This window comes from Anabrus simplex, chromosome 8 (genome assembly GCF_040414725.1).
Source record: "Anabrus simplex isolate iqAnaSimp1 chromosome 8, ASM4041472v1, whole genome shotgun sequence".
Taxonomy (NCBI): domain Eukaryota; kingdom Metazoa; phylum Arthropoda; class Insecta; order Orthoptera; family Tettigoniidae; genus Anabrus; species Anabrus simplex.
Genome location: NC_090272.1, coordinates 134,281,626 through 134,300,763, shown reverse-complemented (window position 1 = coordinate 134,300,763; position 19,138 = coordinate 134,281,626).

The following is a 19,138-nucleotide window of genomic DNA, read 5'->3' as shown; positions in this document are numbered from 1 at the left end:
GTTGTCGCCCATTCATAATTATAAATAAAAATTAAATGTTTTTAAACAGTTCGTGGTGGTCACTAAACAATTTCGTCATTTTTAATTTTCCTTAGAATAAATGCATTTTGTAAATAAAACCTTTACATTTGTTAGCTGATTAACAAAAGGCCAATCCCTGACTCAGAAGTATGAAAATAAATGCTCTCAAATGAAACCTCTAGCCTGAAGAAAATCCAACAAATGAGAGGCACCTTTTTCCTGGCATTCACATTTGTTTTTCCCACCTAAAGGGTCATATTTGCTGTAAATAAGTGGAGAAATTGAGCGATGTTTGTTATTGTAAATCGTATTCGGACATCACAAGTCTCACTGTCGTATCGTCCTGACAGCCAGTTATCTTGCTTATTAATAATAGTTATAGTTTGATCGTGATCTCACGAGTTTCTTATTCTAACATTACAACACACCTGCAATTTTTAATTAAACATATTGTAAACGATATGAATTGCTGTAATAAACGTCATCATAGTTTTTATTTATTTATTTATTTATTTATTTATTTATTTATTTATTTATTTATTTATTTATTTATTTATTTATTTATTTGCGTGAAGTGTTACAGTTTACTGGAGTGTGAAGATTAACTGACTTTAAACTGATTTTATGCAACGACTAGCAAATGTACCCGTGCTTCGCTACGGTATTCTACATTGTATTCGAATATCGAAGTAAATACTGTACATGCAGTAAATAAGATTGTTTTAAAATGGCATGTCTCTTAGCGTTATCCGAGAAACAGCATAGGGAGGTTCCCAATACGGTGTTTCCAATGTAAAGTGCTTGTTACGGATTTGTGATGATAACGGCAGGCTCACTTGCCTACTGCCATTCACAATCGAGTGTGGAAGTTTTCATTATAATTGCAGGCCCCATCGCCTACTGCGCTGTCACAATCGATTTGGGAGTTTTCGTTACAATGGCAGGCCCCTTTCCTACTTCCAGACAGATTACAGTTTTCATTAGAATGTTTGGCAACTTCCCTACTACCAGTCGAAATTGAGTTGTGCAGTTATAATTATAATGACAGGCCCCTTTTCCTACAGCCAGCCAGCTTACTACCAGTCACACCAAGTTGGTGAGTTTCCATCAAAATAGCAAGCCACTATGCCTAATACCAGACACATTTTAGAACGATACATTTGTTTATAAGGGCGGGTACCCTTGCCTACAGCCAAACACAATCGGTTAGGGGACTTTTAAACAACAATGCATGCTCCCTTGCCTTCCGCAAGTCAAATCGAGAAGTGAATTATTCACTGCAATGGTAGGCCTTCCTTACTAATGCCAGTTACACAGGTGTTGGAGAAGGACCCCATTCCTACTGCCAGTCAAAGTCGGTGTGGGGAGTACTGATTACAATAGCAGACACACCCTTTCTCGATCGCTAAAACACGACATCAGTGAATATATATAGGTCGACATACGAAAGTATATGCATGCTTAAAATATTGCAGACCTTCATTTACAGATTGACTGCTGCAAAACGGTACGTCATATCGACAAAGGATTGTACCATAAGACGTCAGATTTAGCGGCCTAAATGGCTGGTCGTATGATATCTGATCTATTCATGGGTCAGATTGAGTTAAAAACGTTGAATAGGGTAAAATTTTTGTAAGATTATCTCACATTGCATTACTTTTCAGATAATTATGTGACAGCTACATACATAGCATTTGGCTCACATATGGCTACTGGGTGGGCCAATTTTCTTGTAGGGTTTGATGATTCTATCTTTCTTATAAGTGATTGAAAGTATGAATTATGCATGTGAAAAGTCCAAATTTACTTAACATCGACAAAATAGACAAAAATCAAACGTAAAAGGGATACAGATACAACAAAAAGTCATAAGACCAAGGTTGTAGAACATTCCAAATTGAACGGAAATTGTGCCTTCCCTTATGTGATAGGACTTCGCGAAGATCTGCACCATCATTAAAATTGTCTCCATATTTCGATATTCTTCGGGGAAAAAAGTGAAAAATGTAAAGCTCTTGGAAATGTTCTGTCCGTTACAGGCTAAAACGTATAATTTTGCCAAATTTCTGTTTTCTTGTTCGTCTGGCAGATTATGCCACAATGTGGATTTTGGGCGAGGAGGGTTAAAATTAGGACTTTCAGGAAACTAAACCAAAAAAGTATGCAGATGGTTGTTATTATTACCCCTTAAACGCGTATCTGTGCAAACATTTCGCCAAAATAGTCAACGTATAGGCACACAGTCGTTAGGAATTTACTTATATAGATAAATAAGGAATCTGCTCCACGTACAACACCTTTTGGTCTATGTCTGCTGGACTTACCCTGCAAAACCGACCATTCATGATATCTCCCTTATTAATCTTTCTGTCGAGAAAATACACATGAAAAAAAAGTTTTAGAAATGGATTTCCAACAAATTTGGTCGATTTCCAGTCAGGTTGGTCATGTACTGTATATATTGTGGAAGAGTAAATTCACCATTTCGGTTCCCTATAAATCGCCAGTCCATTCCAGGAACAGGAAATGTTATTGACCTTTAAAATCTGCCTTTGGAAACGTGAATGCTAAATATAAAGTTTGGTTCAAATATCTTCAATAGTTTTCAAGTTGTAAGAAATACGCTCAACACGCGCCCGTTCTTAAGTTAAGTCCGGTTAATGATATCTCCCTTATAAATCCTCTTACCGAAATGATGCACATGAGAAAAGAGTTTTAACAATTAATTTCCATTAAGGCAGGTAGATTTATATTAAGTTTGGGTGTGTACAATTTGTGGTAGTGCAAAATTACGGTTTCGGTTTCGTATAAACCCCCCAGTCATTTCATGGATTTAGAAACAGTATTTGCCCTGAAACCTACCCAAGGACAGGTGGATTCTAAATATGAATTTTGGTGGAGGGACAAACAGACAAACAGAAAAACAGACACCAAAGCTAAAAGTATGCAGATGGTCATTATTACACCTGAAACGGATAACTGTACAGAAATGTCGCCAAAATAGTCAATGTACAGACACACTCTAGAAGTGCAGACCTTTATTTCGAGAGTTACTGCTTTGAAACTCTGCGACATATCTGCAAACGGACCTCACCATCAGACGCCTCTTTCAGTGTTCTACATGGTTGGTCCCATGACATCTTCTCGTATCTCCTACATTTATGGGTTCGATTCAGTTAGAATCATTGGGTGTGAAATTTTGTGCAGTTTTCGCATACTACTTTATATTTGTGATACTCATGTGTCAGATAGACTCATAAAATGTTGGCTATCACATCGCCACTGGTCATTCCAATGTGCGTGCCGAATGTCATGATTCTATCTTTCCTATAAGTGTGCCAAATTAATGTTAACATACTGTATACGTGTGAAAGTACAAAATTAACTTGAAATCGAGAAATACAGCTCTATTTAACGTATAAGGAATAGAAATACGATAAAAAGTCATAGGACCAAAGTTGTAGATCTCTCCAAAATGAAAGGCGATTGTGCTTTCTGGTTTGTGATAAGACTTACAGATCAGCCACCAATTATCACGAAACAAAGGTGTGCACCGTCGTTAAAATTGCATCCATATTTCGATATTTTCCGGGGCCGAAAGTTATACATTTGCATAGCTTAGAATATTTCCTCAAAGGAAAGAGTGTCAAGCTTTCGGGATTAGCACTCGCATACATACGGTGTAATTAAGGAAGAAAATAATTCAGTAAAGAAAGTTGAAATTAATAGAAAATGGATTAAAACTGAGGACAGCCGGATGACAACAAATATGTAAATACCAAGTGAATGTACTGGAAAATCAAATGCCCCTCAATAAAATATGCTGGTGTGAGTTATGGATATAAGAAAGAGGTAACTGAGGAGAAATTTAGGCGCAGGCATTCTTAGGTCAACAGATAAGATGACTAATGGTGTTATTACTTAAGCTATTCGAGGACGGTTATAAACTCCAACGATATTCCGCCAATATCCCGCAGAATGGCCGATTGACGCCCTCTCTTGCCTTCTACCCAAGGAACAACCATGAATTTAAATGTATGATGAGGAAAATGGCAATACGTTACTTCCCTGCTGGCAAGCAGTCAGAGACGTTGCCATGGTAATCTGTAGATTTGTTGTCGGTCTGTCGGTCACACACGCAGACCATGATACCCGCAGAAAATAGTAAATTTCTCCGTCATTTGAATAGTAAGGTAAATTATGAACATAACGAAAGTTGTTTATAATGAAGAGACGTTTCACATACGGTCCACGGAGTTTACAGGAAATCAATAGTATAAGAGAAAATGGAGGAAAACCGTTCTGGTTTTCCTATAAATCCCCATCTAATCAAAGATTTTAAAATGAAATGCATATAGAAACCTTCCTCGGGATGAGTATACTCTAAATATGAAGTTTGGTTGAAATCTATCCAGCCGTTTTGCCGTGATGGTGGAACAAACAAACAAACAAACAGACAAACAGACAAACAGACACGAAAAGTAAAAAACCACCGATTCGGTTTTGAGTTGACCTAAAAGTGATAAATATCTTAAAAATTGGCAAAACAAAGAAATTACAGACAGCGGACCCCCTACAACTTTATTTATAAGATATACATACTGTATGTAAGTAGACGTATGAAATATTTAAATTTGCTGTCTGATAACATTTATACATTTATACAGTTTTCACTCTTTCTTTAATAATTTGGCACAGATATTATTTTTTGAGAGAGCGAATCACTCTTTTAGAAGAGATAGATGTCTTAAAAAGGCGCACCCAGACGATGCATATTTGCTTACGCAAAGGTGCATGCCTCTTGGAATTACAGCGCATTACATCGCATTACATCGCAGCGTGCAAGTTGGACGTGTCCACACGGTGCCTCAAATTGCAGCTCGATGCAACCATCCGACAGTTACTCTACATACTCACAGTAAAAATAAACATTTTTGGGCCCATTCTATGAACACATCACTATGTCACCTTTCCCGTGCAGAGTGGCATTCAGAAGAAGTTATTTATTCATTAAAATTCTTTTTCTGGGGAAGTCTGCGGGCCCGTTAAGTCCCGGGGCCACCTGCTTTGCAGGCCTAAGTTACGCCACTGATTTCATTGGAATTGCTTATTAATTTATTTCTCTTCCACTATGCCCTTGGCAACGTTCATATTACGTTTCCTGTACGTGCGATCCTCGTTTTCTTCATAGAGATGGTTAAGCGGGGAAAATTTAATTGTAACCAGTTGGTATATTACACGGTAAGGAAATGTTTAGTTATACAGTACAGCTAATTAATTAGGTAATACAACCGAGACAGTTTATTACGATATATTGGTAGGTACTTGCATTTTTCGTTTTATTTTTTGGTGGATATCGGGGTTATTTTTGAAGAATTTGACGTTATTTTTAATCATGATATTATCATATTTTGGGATTTTAAAGGTACTTTTTCATGTAAATAAATTATTCAAGAACAGTATGTAGCTTTATTTAAAGACACACACACACATTTTTATTATTCAATTATCACCGAAGAAGGCATAATATGAAAGAAATTTTTTTTTTTTTTTTTCTAACTGTCAAAGGAAAACATTACTACAGTAGGTGGCTATTACGGTCAGGCTAATAGATAAAGGAAAACATAGTCACTTTCCTGTTGTCGCTCAAAACTCCTGAGTAGCAAGAAGAGAAACGTTCACAGTCAACATTACCACATGGTTACCATACTGATTGGAGAGTTCTGCCACTAAACTCAGAATGACTGTCAAGCAAACTAATCAGAACTTTCACAATATTTTTTTTCCATCTCGCAATTTGATTGGTTTACGCTTGAAGTTCACGGTACCCTTTTGTGATCACTGAATCATTCTCATTTAAAAAAAATGGAATACACATCACTTTTCCCACTAGTGCTGAATCGACAGTTCTGTTAATGATGAATACTGGACTAAACACTTATGTATATAAATTTTATAGAGTTGACATATTCGCGTTATTGTTCCTTTTCGTTTTATTTCTGGAAATAAACCTGTCCAATTTTCGAATTGTTAACAACGTTATGTATAGGTAAATGTTTCTCAAGCATTTTAGGGAATACTTTTTAAAAGTCGGTGATATCGCAAACGCGAGAAACGCAGGTCCCTACATATTGGATATAGCGGCGAAATCTAACGGTCCCATCTAAATCCTACATAAACACTGTATTTTTTTAAAAAAAATCGCGTAGTACAACTTCTCTTATTGCAACATATCGTATAAACCGGTGTTTTTATTACATTTTCGGAGAAATGTATCGATTATAACGTCCAGCGTTGATTGTTGTTCCTTATGCGTTAGAGGATTGCTGACAACAATGTAAAGCTTATTTTCAAACTCTTGTTTTCAATAGATCGTAGATTTCATATCAAGGCAGACATCGCTGTGGAGATGTCGCAAAAGAAAAAGAAAGTGTTTAATACTGAAGAAAAGCCACACATAATTTTGCGATTACAAACTGGGGAAAAGAAACGTGAGCACCGCGAAGGAATTGGGTGTATCACGCTCAACGATTTCTACAATTTTGAAAGACAATGAGAACATCTCATTTATTAGGTAAGACCGTGTGCGACATTGTTGAACAATTTAAATTGTTGCTACTTCTTTCCTGGCTTACTGTTTTATATTTTGCTGACATATTATTACAGTACATACTGTGCAAACATTAGAAGAAAAATCCCTCTCAGTCAGACACTACAAATACTATGATCAACGAGCCTGTTAACAATTAATTTTCAAATTGATTCCATTTCGTGTCCGTCTCTGTGGTGTAGTGGTTTGCGTGATTAGCTGCCACTCCCGGAGGCTCGGGTTCGATTCACGGTCCTGCCACGAAATTTCAAAAGTATTAGGAGGGCTTGAACGGAATCAAGTCAGCCTCGGTAGGTCAACTGAGTAGAGGTGGGTTCGATTCCCACCTCAGACATCCTCGAAGTGCTTTTCCGTGGTTTCCCACTTCTCCTCCAGGCAAATGCCGGGATTGTACCTAACTTAAGGCCACGGCCGCTTCCTTCCCTCTTCCTTACCTATCCCTTCCAATCTTCCCATCCCCCACAAGGCCCCTGTTCAACATAGCAGGTGAGACGGTCTGGGCGAGGTACTGATCCTCCTCCCCAGTTTTGTCCCCCGACCTAAAAGTCTCACGATCCCGGACACTGCCGTTGAAGTGGGAGTGGTGGGATTCCACGCTAAATCCGAGGAAGAAACCAACCCTGGAGGGTAAACAGATTAGGAAAGAAAGAAATACTACTTATTTCACTTATGGTTTTGAAGTTATAACATTTTCTCTTTATTAACCAAGTGTGCAGCTTAAAACTTTGAAGTATGACATTTTTAGGAACTACAAAAAATCGGTTTGTGCGACTATCGCCTATAATGGCAGTTAATTGGCGATCCCTCGGGAGTCGTTATAACCGGTTTCGACTGCACTTTGATTTGTATTTCAGTGCGAAATGACTTGTCTAATGTATCTTCGCAGTTAGAGAAATGCTCACTTTCCTTAATATCTTCCACCAAATAAAGAACAGCCACCAAGAGTTCCTAATCCCAATGAATTCTGCACTTCATCTGCCCCCCACCCCCATTCCAAAGGGTATCTTCTCCGTCTCTCTCGCTTGTAATGAATTGGCTATTATTTCAGACGTGATAGGATTTTAATGGAACTGTCACCAATATTTTCCGAGGTGAGGACTAAGGCAATATCTGTGGGGTCACACTCCAGCCTTATAGATCACAGCGCATTTCCCAGAGGCTGATTGGATTGGTTACACACCGCATCTCCCCCGCGCTGATCGCATCTGTTGGGGTTATCACAAGCTTTCAAAACATTTCAATTTTCTGTTTATCTCCTCATAATGAGATAGAACCGACTGAGATCCAATTTTGTTATGATTATCTCAAAAGTCTTTTACTCATACAGTTCAATTATAGCAAACAGAACCTATCAGAAATGGTTAAATTAGAGCTGCAGTATGATCTATCGCCAACAGACTGCATGGCCCAAAATAAAACACGATAAAACAGCAAAGAAACTAGTAAACGTGATTGTAGTGGATTGATTATTGCTTTAAGAGCTAATGAGGCAATTGGTATCAAAGGGAGTAATCTCCAATTTTCGTCAAAATTCAGATACTGACACCATTGTATTGTATGACTAGCCCTCTAGACCAAAACCAGACGAGCTCTAGAGAAAATGCAGGTCAATAGTGACTGATTTTATTTGATTTTTGGCACACAAAAAAAGAAAACAAAATCCTATCGTTTCAGGGTATGAAAGTACAACGCTGCTTTCAAACAGAACTTAATTAAGTGGGACAATCTTCATAACTACCAATCAGCTCTTTCCGTTCCGGTCACGTGAATGCTGCCATATTGTCTACGTGGAGTTATAAAGTGAGACTATCCTACTAATTTGTCGGATTTTTAGTTACATTGGAGGCATATTCGGTGTTTATAAACTATATGAACTTGCTCGAACATATTATATTATCAAAACAAGCCATAACTTTCTTCGTAGTATTCTGTGGTGGATACGATGCCGCAAACTTTATACTTACCCGGGATCAAATGAAATGGAAATCAGTTGTTGCTAAAAGGCTGAGGTAATAATAACCTGTGCAGAGAAGGAGGTGGAACAGGAGGAGGTCAAAAGATGAAAAACATATTGGAAAGTGATTTCAAACTAAATTTTATATTCGAAACAGTAAAAGTACAAAGGTACATGTATGTCAGCAAGCTTTTCTGGACATGCTTAATGTCTCCAGGAAGCGTGTTGATACTATAGCTAAAACATATGCACCAGCAGATAACCCCACTGTTGAAAATCGCAGAGGTAATAAGAAGACACAAATATTCTGACCAAGAAAGGAAAGCCTTGTGAAATTGATATCTTCCTTAGTGTGTGTTGAATCAAACTATTGCCGTAATAAATCAAGGCTGAGAATTTACTGGCCGTATGAATGAAATACTTTTCCGTGTAGATAATATTATCAGTCACTTAAGTGCGGCCAGTATCCAGTAATCGGGAGATAGTGGGTTCGAGCCCCACTGTCGGCAGCCCTGAAGATGGTTTTCCGTGGTTTCCTATTTTCACACCAGGCAAATGCCGGGGCTGTACCTTAATTAAGGCCACGGCCGCTTCCTTCCACTTCCTAGGCCTTTCCTCTCCCGTCGTCGCCATAAGACCTATCTGTGTCGGTGCGACGTAAAGCAAAAATAGCAAAATTATAATAATAATAATAATAATAATAATAATAATAATAATAATAATAATAATATCCGTCAGTTTTGTAACAATATTAAATAAACGTACATTCTTGACCTTCCAGTTTAGTGTAAAGAATAAAATAATATTTTGATGATGATGATGATGATGATGCTTGTTGTTTAAAGGGCCTAACAATAGGTCATCGCCCCCTAATGGTACGAAATGAGACGAAATATAACGACAATTTAAAAGTCAAAAGCTCATCCACTGACCAGAATTCAAAACGTGATGTTGAAGATTGAATGGATAAATACGAATTTAAAATAATCTGTGGATCCAAGTCGCAATATTGAAAGTTAAAAATAATTCAAAAATCAATCCACTGACTAGAATTCAAAGAAGAGACGATGAACCATAATTATGAACTTAAAACAATCAGTGGATTCAACCCGCAATGCCCCACCTTCCCAGAAACTATCTTAAAACAATAGTATACACTGACCAAGGGGCTGCTTCCAAAGCGATGATGCTTGTTGTCTAAAGGGGTCCAAAATCTAGGTCATAGTGGTACTTATCGCTAGGAAAGTAGGAACCATGGTATTTCTCATGTAACGGTACTAATCGTAACATAGGCTTGCGGTGTTCCACGCATTGTGGTACTACTCACAGGTAACATAATACCCACGGATAACGCAGACCTATGGTGTTTTTCACATAACAGCACCACTCAAACGCAACGCAAACTCATGGTGTTCCTCACATAGGTGTACCAATTACAGGGAGTCGTACTATCCCATGGTGTTTCTCACATAGTGGGTACTAATCACAGGCAACGCAGACTCAAGGTGTTGCTCATATAGTGGTAAATCACAGGCAACGCCCAGACCCGTGATGTTTCTCAGAATGGTACTAATCACAGGCAACGTAAGCCCGCGGTGATTTTTTATATAGTGATAATAATCACGGGTACCGTAAAACCCATACTGATTCACTCTATGTTGCTACAGTTCACAAACCTATTGTGTGCCTAACATAGTGGTACTACTCGCAAGTAAAAGTGATCCATGATGTTCCTCGCGTGATGGAACTAATTATAAGTAGTCTCACGGTTCTAATTCAATCAACTCTTGGTCACCCCTTTTAGTCGCCTCTTGCGACAGGCAAGGGATATCGTAGTTGTATTCTTCGTGTACGTCCCGCAACCACAGGGGGTTGTGTGTTTGGTCCGTGAGAGCTACTTTATTTCACTCACGTCCGCCTGCAAGCCAGTTAGGACCCCCCTATCCGCCACCTGGAACGCGCCACGTTGGAGTATCACATCTCCCCGTGCTACGCCAGCGTAGTAGATTCGTGGAAATAATATTTTAATGGCATTTATTCTCAGATAATGAGTGTACGTATCACAAGTCTGTATGCTATTAACAGACAGATCAATCTCCATGCATGTTGATACCAAGAAGAGGAATATCCTCGAAAATCATTCCGTTTGTATCAAAAGGGACGATCTCGAAAATAAAATTTAAAATATTTAATTAACTTTTAATCATATCCTTGGTTTTCGTTGATTATTCGCACACAAACCATTTTCTGTGCATATAAGAAAAAAACCATTTCGGTAGAGTGGACAGAAATGCATCAGATAAAAATTTTGTAAAATGCTGGGAGGTGGAGATTGCCCCTTTTGACACCAACAACTGAAAAATCGTCCAATGTTAACTCGAAATATAAATTAAAATTGAAAGGAAGTACTATGAAAGGTTTCGTAAATCATATACCATAGGGTTTGGAAGAGCACAAGATTTGGCCAAAGGAAGTCGATTTTGTAAAAATTGAAGCGAGGGGGCTGCCGTAAATATTGAAAATTCGAGAGGATTTTATACCTTTTTGAGAACACAACTTATCGGATGAATTACCAGCAGCTTATGTGGTAATTATCTGGTTCTGAAAGGATCAGTCCTGGCTGATACATTAATACTACACAGTGTTCAGTTTCTATTAGTAATAGTCTGTCTCCTACTTTCTCTTGATAGATGCAGTATTTTTCATTTGCCAGAGAAATAATTTTTATTATTATTATGTAACTCCCACTGAAGTCTCCATTTCATTTCAGGCCTTGATAGAGCTGCTGAGGTATGGGTGGTTCTGAGTAATTACATTCAGATCATGAATCGAGTGTCAGAATATTATGAAATGTGCTACTCATACGACCAGTCGCGCTTCAGTGCCGTGTTCTGGCCTAGTGATGAAAACAATGGCAAACTACCTCACTCCTCATTTTGCCCAGTACGCCTCCTTATGGATCCACTGTCGGTGTTATTGGTTTCCATTTGGCAGTGCTATTTGAGGATCCAAACATCCTCTGGGCTGATAACTTGATAGACAGAATAGTAATGTTATTGGTTTTACGTCCCACTAACTTCAGTTTGTAGAGACGCCGAAGTGCCGGAAACGTTTTCCCATGCCGAGCTGAATGGCTCAGTAGAGGCGCTGGCCTTCTGACCCTAACTTTGCAGGTTGGCTCCTGGCTCAGTCCGGCGGTATTTGAAGGTGCTCAAATACGTCAGCCTGGTGTCGGTGGATTTATTAATACGTAAAAGAACTCCTGCAGGACTAAATTCTGGCCCCATGGCGTCTCCGAAATCCTTAAAAGTAGTTAGTGGGTCGTAAGGCCCGGGTTCGATTCCTGGCTCTGCCACGAAATTTGAAAAGTGGTACGAGAGCTGGGACGGGGTCCACTCAGCCTCGGGAGGTCAACTGAGTAGAGGTGGGTTCGATTCCCGCCTCAGCCATCCTGGAAGTGGTTATCCGTGGTTTCTAACTTCTCCTCCAGGTAAATGCCAGGATGGTAACTAACTTAAGGCAACGGCCGCTTCCTTCCCTCTTCCTTGTCTATCCCTTCCGAGCGTCCCATCTCCCCGCAAGGCCCCTGTTCAGCGTAGCAGGTGAGGCCGCCTGGACGAGGTACTGGTCATCCTCCCCAGTTGTATCCCCCAGAGTCTGACGATCCAGGACACTGTCCTTGAGGCGGTAGAGGTGGGATCCCTCGCTGATTCCGAGGGAAAAACCAACCCTGGAGGGTAAACCGATGAAGAAGAAGAAGAAGTGTTTCCCCTAACACAATGCTTTTTTAAATGTATTAGTCACTGAACATGAATGAATGTAACAGGCTTCGCCAAATCCTAAAAGTTAATACAATGTTACACTAATTAAAACAAATAATATTTACAGAGAATACACATGAAGGTGTTAGAAGCAAAGGGTTACAAGTGCCATTGTTTTTTAAACAAATGAATTAATATGCGGCAATTGTAAGGAAAGAACCAATCTATTTGGTGGCAAAATAGTGCAAGTGCTATCATTGATAGGTGCTGCAATCAAGCATGTTGTTTCAGAACCACTTCTGCCGGCAGAAGGAGACAAGTAGGCCTACACTTATAACTCTTTGTTTTACAAATTACTTACAATACGCCAGGTGGAGTAAATCTGAAGATTGGGTGTATGCAGTTGCAAAGTCCCACCACGAGTTTCAGGTAATCAGAATGGCTTGACGCATTATCGACCAAGGCCACCAGACGGGCACTTCCCTAGCATTGGACTACACTTGCTAAAGTTTTATATACACATACATGGGTATGTCTTTGAACTAAGGATGGCTTCATAACCTTTTATTTTTAGCCGGGCTGAGTGGCTCAGACGGTTAAGCCGTTGGCTTTCTGAGCCCAAGTTGGCAGGTTCGATCCTGGCTCAGTCCGGTGGTATTTGAAGGAGCTCAAATACGTCAACCTCGTGTCGGTAGATTTACCGGATATAAAAGAACTCCAGTGGGATAAACTTCCGGCACTTTGACGTCTCCAAAAACTGTAAAATAGGTAGTGGGAAGTAAGAAGAATGAGGATTTCCATTCAAATGAAAACATGAACGAGTCCTTAAAGCATAGAGTTGTGAGAATAAGCAAATTTCAATGGATCAGGATCCTTTTAAAGAAGGATCACCCATTCACACTTTACTACAAGAGCTCGCTCAATTAATATCTGGAGTTCGAAACTTATGACATGAAAAAAAACAGACGTTTTGGCGCCCAACGCCGGCTTCGTGGTGTAGGGGTAGCGTGCCTGCCTCTTAGCCGGAAGCCTCGGGTCCGATTCCCGGCCAGGCCAGGTCAAGGATTTGTACCTGGATCTGAGGGCTGGTTTGAGGTCTAATCAGCCTACGTGATTACAATTGAAGAGCTATCTGACTCTGAGATGGCGGCCCCAGTCTAGGAAGCTAAGAATAACGGCCGAGGATATTCGTCGTGCTGACCACACGACACCTCATAATCTTCAGGCCATGGTGTTTGGTTTATGGGCACCCAACAAGCAGTGCATTAAATGTAACCGCTTTATATTTAGTGCATTTAGAAATCACCACTGTAAAGTTCTATGATCTACAGTCTCTTCTACAATATTTGCCGCCAATTCATCATGAAGTTTATAAAACACTCAAGCATGGCCGACAGAAGGAAAAAATGTCTCTGCTGCAGTGGCGTCTTCTTCGAAAATAGCGAAGGACAATGATGATGATGTCGTGGAATTCTTCTGGAATTCAGATTAATAATAATTCATACCTAACATTTAAGGTATCATACTTATAACTGAAACTCAACATTATTAATTTTAATCAATAATTTCATAATTTTGTGACAGTAAAATTATTAAACATAAGTTATTTTTTATTATCCATAACATTAACGAAAACCTGTAATTCTTTGAAATAAAAAGGGGTGCAAGTGACTGAGTTGGAATTGAAAGGAAGCAAGCCAAGTGTAATAGTTATTATTGCTTAAGACTTCATATAAAAATGAAAAACACTATATAGAACAAATTTATAGTAATAATGTTTGATTGAAATTCAACAGAATTTACAATGGGATCCAAACTTTGCAATTCGTTTTCTCAGAAGCATATTTTTGACATTTATGCCTCACATATGAGAAGAAACATCAATTTTTTACTTAAGGTTCTTTCTCGTCGCATGGATAAAATTCTTCGCAAGAATTAAATGTTTCTTTAACAATCATTCCTTTGGCTTGGATTTGAACTTAAGTAATGTATTCTGAATAGGTGGAAGAAGAGGAAGATGAAGAACAAGGTTTGGAATATTAACAGATGTCAAGCAAAGGAGAAGCTATGAATAACTGAAACAAGATGCTCAGGACAGAGAATCATGCAGGATGTCCAGTTGTTACTTGTCTCAAGACAGATTCATAGAAGAGGAAGAATGAATTCCGGTGAGTTTCTATTGGATATTTACTGAATAAATTTATTCCTAATAATCATAAGAATGATATTTGTTTACAAATTTATATGATGTACCTGACATATACCTTTGCCTGGTTCTATGGCCGTGTAAATCACCGCAATACTGATATATTGTTTTTCAAATTTTCCTTCATATGGACAAGGTTTCATTATATAAACATACTTGGAAACGTCACTGATTTTATTTCTACAAATACCTGTTTCCAAGATTGAGAGAGAGAGAGAGTGGAAGTGGAAGTGGAAGTGGAAGTGGAAGTGGAAGTGGAAGTGAAAGTGGTAGTGTAGATGGAAAGAAGTACAGTGCAATATTCCGTAATAATATTACCCAAGCTGATGAATGATTTCCATTTTGCAGTAAAAGTAGCCACTGCGGTAGCAACAGAGGCGTAACGTTAGGACCTGGGCAGGCCCTGCAATGCAGGCGGGCCGGAGCCTTAAGGGGCCCCGCAGACACCTCGCAAAAAATAAACGTAATACATATGTAGAGGCATGATATTTTCGCATTGACAATAAACGTGACAAAAAAATATGTTGAAGCAATTTTGAGGTATCTTAACGAATCATATGATTCTGGTTAAGAAATCAGTGATTTTGTTTTCGCGAATTACAGTGAATGAAACGACAAACCCATTTTAAAGAGAAATTAATTTATTTTCTGACAAATGCGAAACTACTGCGAAATTCGTGGAAAATAACGATCATGAAATTGTATTCCAATACGACGTGTGTGAAGGGAAATAGTAAGCAGAATAAGCATTTCTCATTCCGAGAGGAGTATCCATTCTTATTCATATTCTGAGAAATTGCCATGTAGAATGAAAGTGGTAATTTGTTATGTAATCTTGATTAGGGTATATTATTCTAATAGGGATTACATAAGTAAAAATGAATGATTATCAACATTGTATATCTTTATTTACCTGTCTTTCACATAAAAAATTCACAAATCTCCCGAATTAAAATTTTATGAATAATTTTAGGAAATGATTAACGCGAAATTAAAGCGATGGATCAGCCCTATTTCGCAAAATAACGCAAAAAGTTGTTTCCTTTTCGCGAAATCGAACTCGAAAACTACTGGACCAATTTCGCTGAAATTTTCACAGTTTGTTCTTATTGCATCTAAGAGGGATTATGAAGTGGTTTGAACGAAATCTGATTGGTAGTTCGGCACTGGGGATGAGGAGGGTTTAAAAAATAAAATAGGGGAAGATAAGCAAACCGCAAGACAAGTCTGATCATCGGGTTGCCTACACAACAGTATGTGAAAATTATGTTGGGTTTCTTAAAACATATTTCTGCTTTTATCTTCTATATAATTATATAAAAATGAAAAATACAAGTTCTGTCCCCATGGCAAAGGGGGTGAGAAAGTGACAAAATGTCGCAAATTACAGAGATTACGGGTGAATGATTGTATCAGCATAGCACTCAACCAAATTTAATACTCATATAACTATCTGGAAAAACTACTGTAGGGGCAAGAAACCTCTAGGACCCATAAAGGAAACTTAAAAATCCGAAAATGACGATATTAGTGACGAATTCATAGTCTTTGGGGGAGCTGAGATGAACTGTGACACTCTGAATGCCGTTTAAGTCAAAGTTCGTTCCCAATCGGTATGGTAAACATATTATGACTTACTGTTTGGGAAAGAAAACTGTAGGGTAAGGCACACATACGGCCAGGAACCTAAAGTATATAAAATGACTATCATGACTGCCTGACTGAATGATTCATCATCACCGAGCCAAAACTACTCGACATAAAGAAATGAAATTTTGAATGTTAAAATTATATTAAGATGTATGTGCATGCTAAGGGGGGATTTTTGGATATTCCGCCATTTAGGAGGTGAACATGGGAGCGAATTTTTAGAATGAGTATCTATATCTCAAAAACGTAACAGTTTAAAGACGTAAACATTAGTATTTGGAATCTCCTTTAAAAATAAGAAAACACGTATATATTTGTTTCCGGAAATTCCTTTCACCGGGGGGGGGGGGTGCGGTGAAAAGAGGTTAAAAAAGGTTGAATACTTTTTAAGAGGATACGTATATCTTAAAAACTGAAGATGTTACAGACATGAAAATTGGTATTGGGAATCTTCTTTAAAAATAAACACTTTTTTTTTTTTTGGAAAATCCAGTTTAATAGAGGTGAACGGCATTGACAAAGGGGGTGAGTTTTATAAAAGACTGTATACAGTATTTCTCAGAAAGGTAACATTTTACACACGTGAAAATTGGTATTTGGAATGTCCTGTAAAAGTAAATGTACACAGGTAATTTGTTTTCGGAAATCCGCTTAAGGGGAACTGAAAAAGGGGATGAATTTTTAAAATTAGCGTATCGACAGCACATCTCAAAATCTTAACATTTTACAGACGTTTTTAAAAATAAAGAAGCACATATGTTTTGTTTCCTAAAATAACACTTAAGCGAGGGGATAAAAAGGACTGAAAAGGGAGTGGAATTCGTATTTTAGGATGCTGATATCTCAAAAATTGAAGATTCTACAGACGTGAAAATTGGTATTTGGAGTCTCCTTTAAAACTAAAGAAATACGTATTTTTTGTTTTCGGAAAATCCAATTAAGGGGGTGAAAGAATTGAAAAATGAGTTGAATTCCTTGTATGAGGGTACTTATATTTCAAAAATTAAAGGTGTTGCAGACGTGAAAATTGTTATTTGGAATCTCCTTTAGAAAGAAAGAAACACGATTCTTTTGTTTTCGGAAGATCCACGTAGGGAGGAATAATTGAGACATACATACATTATCATTATAGACTGTTATGCCTTTCAGCGTTCAGTCTGCAAGCCTCTGTGAATTACTAAACGTCGCCACAATCCACGATTTGCAACTAGTGTTGTGGCCTCATTTAGTTCTATACCTCTTATCTTTAAATCGTTAGAAACCGAGTCTAACCATCGTCGTCTTGGTCTCCCTCTACTTCTCTTACCCTCCATAACAGAGTCCATTATTCTCCTAGGTAACCTATCCTCCTCCATTCGCCTCACATGACCCCACCACCGAAGGCGCTTTATGCGTACAGCTTCATCCATCGAGTTCATTCCTAAACTAGCCTTTATCTCCTCATTCCGAGTACCCTCCTGCCATTGTTCCCACCTGTTTGTACCAGCAATCATTCTTGCTACTTTCATGTCTGTTGCTTCTAACTTATGAATAAGATATCCTGAGTCCATCCAGCTTTCGCTCCTGTAAAGCAAAGTTGGTCTGAAAACAGACCGATGTAAAGATAGTTTCGTCTGGGAGCTGACTTCCTTCTTACAGAATACTGTTGATCGCAACTGTGAGCTCACTGCATTAGCTTTACGACACCTTGATTCAATATCACTTACTATATTACCATCCTGGGAGAACACACAACCTAAATACTTGAAATTATCGACCTGTTCTAGCTTTGTATCCTCAATCTGACATTCAATTCTGTTGAATTTCTTACCTATTGACGTCAATTTAGTCTTCGAGAGGCTAATTTTCATATCATACACATTGCACCTATTTTCAAGTTCCAAGATATTAGACTGCAGGCTTTCGGCACAATCTTCCATTAAGACCGAGTCTTCAGCATAGGCCAGACTGCTTACTACATTTCCACCTAACTGAATCCCTCCCTGCCATTTTATACCTTTCAGCAGATGATCCATGTAAACTACGAACAGCAAAGGTGAAAGATTACAGCCTTGTCTAACCCCTGTAAGTATCCCGAACCAAGAACTCATTCTACCATCAATTCTCACTGAAGCCCAATTGTCAACATAAAAGCCTTTGATTGCTTTTAATAACCTACCCTTAATTCCATAGTCCCCCAGTATGGCGAACATCTTTTCCCTCGGTACCCTGTCATATGCTTTCTCTAGATCTACGAAACATAAACACAACTGCCTATTCCTCTCGTAGCATTTTTCAATTACCTGGCGCATACTGAAAATCTGACCCTGACAGCCTCTCTGTGGTCTGAAACCACACTGGTTTTCATCCAACTTCCTCTCAACGACTGATCGCACCCTCCCTTCCAAGATGCCAGTGAATACTTTGCCTGGTATACTAATCAATGAGATACCTCGATAGTTGTTGCAATCTTTCCTGTTCCCTTGCTTATAGACAGGTGCAATTACTGCTTTTGCCCAATCTGAAGGTACCTTACCTACACTCCATGCTAATTTTACTACTCTATGAAGCCATTTCATCCCTGCCTTCCCACTATACTTCACCATTTCAGGTTTAATTTCATCTATTCCTGCTGCCTTATGACAATGGAGTTTATTTACCATCCTTTCCACTTCCTCAAGCATAATTTCACCAACATCTTTTTCCGCCTCCCCATGAGCTTGGCTGTTCACAACACCACCAGGATGATTTCCTTTTACATTGAGAAGATGTTCAAAATATTCCCTCCACCTCTCCAGTGATTCCCTGGGATCTATTATGAGTTCACCTGAATTACTCAAAACACTGTTCATTTCCTTTTTCCCTCCCTTCCTAGGATTCTTTATTACTGTCCAGAAAGGTTTCCCTGCTGCTTGACCTAGCCTTTCCAGGTTGTTACCAAAATCTTCCCATGA